Source organism: Phocoena phocoena, chromosome 18, assembly GCF_963924675.1.
Source record: "Phocoena phocoena chromosome 18, mPhoPho1.1, whole genome shotgun sequence".
In the NCBI taxonomy this organism is placed as follows: Eukaryota; Metazoa; Chordata; class Mammalia; order Artiodactyla; family Phocoenidae; genus Phocoena; species Phocoena phocoena.
Window position 1 is genome coordinate 23,984,914 of NC_089236.1, and position 4,787 is coordinate 23,989,700.

Consider the following 4,787-nt stretch of genomic DNA (forward strand, 5'->3'; position numbering starts at 1 on the left):
ACGCAGGATCTTTAGTTGTGGCATGTGGGATCTAGTTCCCCAACCAGGGATCGAACCTGGGCCTCCTGCATTGGGAGCACAAAGTCCTAACCACTGGACCATGAGGGAAGTCTCCTTAACATTTTTATATTTAAAAAATTCCCCCAGAGGAGCATGATCAAGATAGCAGAATAGGGGCTTCCCTGGTGGCGCAGTGGTTGAGAGTCCGTCTGCCGATGCAGGGGACGCGGGTTCGTGCCTTGGTCCGGGAAGATCCCACATGCCACAGAGCGGCTGGGCCCGTGATCCATGGCCGCTGAGCCTGCACGTCCGGAGCCTGTGCTCCGCAACGGGAGAGGCCACAACAGTGAGAGGCCTGCGTACCGCAAAAAAAAAAAAAAAAGCAGAGTAGGAAGATCCTTGCATACCCTCTCCCACAGACACACCAAAACCACAATTACATATAAAACAACTCTCTGAGAACATGAGGACTAGCAGAACAGCTCTTCTACAACTAAGGATATAGAGGAAAAACCACATCAAGATGGGTAGGAGGGGCAGAGGTCCAGTCTAGTCTGGATGCTCACTCCAAGCAGTGGAGGATATTACAAACTCAGAGGTCCTCCCTAAGGAGCAAGGGGTTGGAGTCCCACATTAGCAACCCCACTCCAGGGGACCTGCACAGGGAAGATAAGCTCCCATAACATTTTACTTAGAAAACCAGCAGGGCCAATGTCTGGAAGAGCCAGAGGGCTGTGGGAAACCAAGACTCCACTCTTGAAGGGGCTCATGCACAAAATCATTCACTCCAAGTGCCAGCACAGGGGCAGCAGTTTGAAAAATGCCTGGGCTATAGTGATGGAGATCCATTGGCTAACTTTAGAATGAGTGTGGAGGAGCAGGAATCTGTTGGAACTTTCTCCAGGAACTGAAGCACTAGCAGGCACCATTTTTTAAAATTCTACCTCGACCTAGTTGGTCTGCTGCTGGCAAGTGCAATTTCTGACGTTTGCCACCTACCTTGCCAGCACTGCTCACCCTGCACTGGCTTTCCCCTGCAGACCTGCCCCTCCTGATGCCCCTATATGGTGACTACCACTCACTACACCTGGCGGGAAGTCTCAACCAGTTATGGCACCTCATTCAAAGTGTCTCCTATTCTGGGGGGCCTGCATTGGTTGTAGCTGGGCCCCGCAGCCAGCCACACCCAGGCTAGCCAAGCCCAACAGGGCACATGCAGCAACTGTGGCCAAGCCAGCCTGCCAGCCTGGGAGCCAGCCCCACCTATCGGTGCACCCACTGATGCCCAACTGTGGCATCTCCACAACAGGAGGGTGTATGCAGCCCATGCAGGGAACACCCCTGGAGTCCTTGGCTCTGATGACCAGAGGGGATTGCTCTTCTGGAGCCCACAGGAAACCTTCTACATAAGGCCACTCCTTCAGGATTGGGAGACTGAGCTGATATATCTAATACATAGAAACAAACACACAGAGTTAGGCAAAATAAGAAGACAGAGGAATATGTTCCAAACAAAATAAACATGGGGGGGGAACTAGATGAAGTGGAGATAAGCAATCTACCTGATAAAGAGTTCAAAGTCATGCTCATAAAGATGCTCATCAAACTCAGGAGAAGAATGAATGAACACAGTGAGAATTTCAAAAAAGGGAAGGAAAATATAAGAAAAGAATAAATCAGAGGTGAAAAATGCAGTAACTGAAATGAAAAATATGCTAGATAAAGTCAATAGCAGATTAGATGATGCAGAAAAACAGGTCAGCAATCTTGAAGTCAGGGTAGTGGAAATCACCCAATCAGAAGAGCAAAAAGAAAAAAAGAATTTTTAAAGAATGAGGATAGTTTAAGGGATCTCTGGGACAATATCAAGTATAGTAATATTTGCATTATAGGGTCCCAGAAGGAGAAGAGAGAGAGAGAAAAGGACAGAAAGTCTACTTGAGGAAATCATGGCTGAAAAGTTCCCTAACTTAGCAAAGGAAACAGATATCCAAGTCCAAGGAGCACAGAGACCTAAACAAGATAAATTCAAAGAGGTTCACACCAACACACATTATAATTAAAATGTCAAAAGTTAAAGAGAAAGAGAAAAATCTTAAAGGCAGCAAGAGAAAAATAACTAGTTATGTACAAAGGAGCCCTGAAAGGCTGTGAGCTGATTTTTCTGCAGCAACTTTCAAGCCAGAAGGGAGTGGCATTATATATTTAAAATGCTGAAAGGAAAAATCTTACAACCAAAACTTTTCTGCCCAGCAAGGTTATCATTCAGAATTGAAGGAGAGATAAAGAGTTTCCCAGAAAAGCAAAAGCTAAAGGAGTTCATCACCACTGAACAGGCTGTACAAGAAATATTAAATGGACTTCTTAAAGTGGAAAGGAAAAGACTGTAACCAGAAATGAGAAAACATATGAAAGGAAAAAATCTCCCTTGTAAAATAAACCATATAGTAAAGGTAATGGATCAACCACTTACAAAGCTACTATAAAGGTTAAATAACAAAAATAGTAAAATCAATTTCAACTACAATAACTAGTCAAGGGATACTAGTTATAAATAGTATAAAATAAAAAGATGTAAAATATGACATCAAATACATAAAATGTGGAGAGGTGAGTAAAAATATAGTGCTTTTGAAGTGCACTCAAACTTAAGTGACCATCAACTTAAAATAAATGGTTATATACATATTGTTACACTTGAACCTCATGATAACCACAAACCAAAACCTATTATAGATACATGAAAAATAAAGAAAAAGGACTCCAAACATAACACTAAAGTCATCAAATCACAAAGGAAGAGAGCAAGAGAAGAAGAAAGGACAGAAAAGAACTACAAAAACAAGTAGAAAACAATGAACAAATTGGCAATAAGTACACACTGATCAATAATACTTTAAATGTAAATGGACTAAATGTTCCAATCAAAAGACATAGGGTGGCTGAATGTATTAAAAGAAGAAAAAAAAAAAAACAAAAAACCCAAGACCCATCTATATGCTCACTTCAGAGCTAAAGACAAGAAGAACAAAACTGAAGGTATCATGCTTCCTGAGTTCAAACTATACTACTAAGCTATAGTATTCAAAACAGTATGGTACTGACACAAAAACAGACACAGAGGTCAGTGGAAAAGAATAGAAAGCCCAGAAATGAATCCACACACATATGGTTAAATCATCTATACAAAGGAGGCAAGAATATACAATGGGGAAAAGACAGTCTCTTCAATAAATGCTGTTGGGAAAACTGGACAGCTACATACAAAAGAATGGATCTGGACCATTATCTTATACCATATGCAAAAATAAACTCGATTAAAGACTTGAATGTAAAACTGAAACCATAAAACTCCTAGAAGAAAACATAGGCAGTACGCTCTTGGACATCTGTCTTAGTGATACTTTTTCAGATCTGTCTCTTCAGGCAAGGGCAAGAAAAGCAAAAATAAACAAACAGGATTAAATCAAACGTAAAAGTTTTGCACAGCAAAGGAAACCAGCAACAAAATAAAAAGGCAACGTACTGAATGGGAGAAGATATTTATGAATCATATAACCAATAAGGGGTTAATATCCAAAATATATAAAGAACTCATACAACTTAATATCAAAACCACAATGAGATATCACCTTACACCTGTCAGAATGGCTATTATCAAAAAGACAACAAATAATGAGTGTTGGTGAGGATATGGAGAAAAGGGAACCCTCATGAACTGTTGGTGGGAATGTAAATTGGTGCAGCCACTAAGGGAAACAGGAGATTCCTCAAAAAATTAAAAATTGAACTACCATACAGTCCAGTAATTCCACTTCTGACTATCCCCCCCCCATAAAAAACCAAAAACACTAATTCAAAAAGATATATGCACTCCTTTGTTCATTGCAGCATTATTTACAATAGCCAATATATGAAAGTAACAGGCGTGTTCATTAATAGATGAATGGATAAAGAAGATGCGGTATGTGGACTTCCCTGGTAGTCCAGTGGATAATACTTCACCTTCTAATGCAGGTGGTGTGGGTTCAATCCCTGGTCAGGGATCTAGGACCCCATATGCCTCACGGCCAAAAAACCAAAACATAAAACAGAAGAAATATTGTAATAAATTCAATAAAGACTTTAAAAATGGTCCACGTCAAAAAAAATCTTTAAAAAAAAAGATGTGGTATATATATGTGCAATGGAATATTATTCAGCCATAAAAATCAATGAGATCTTGCCATTTGCAACAACATGGATGGACCTAAAGGGTATTACGCTAAATGAAATAACCAGAGAAAGAAAGGCAAATACCATATAATTTCATTTATATGTGGAATCTAAAAAACAAAACAAACAAACAAAACAAAACAGAAACAGCTTCATAAATACATAGAACAAATTCATGGTTGCCAGACAGGAGGGGAGTGGGGGATGGGTGAAATAGATGAAGAGGATTAAGAGGCACAAACTTCCATTTATAAAATAAATAAGTCATGGTGATGTAATACAAAGAATAGGGAACATAATAATATTATAATTAAATGGTGACAGATGGTAACTAGACTTATCGTGATCATCTCAAAATGTATATAAATGTTGAGTCATTTATTTTGTATACTTGAAATTAATATAATATTATACTTCAATTGAAGTCAATTATAATTCAGTTTTAAAAAAATAACCAAGCTGAAAAAAATCTCCCCCAATTTGATATATTCTTGCCTTTAGAAGTGGTTTTTCCTGCAAGAAATGAAATCATCAACCACAAATATTTACCGACCACCTATAACAATACATTT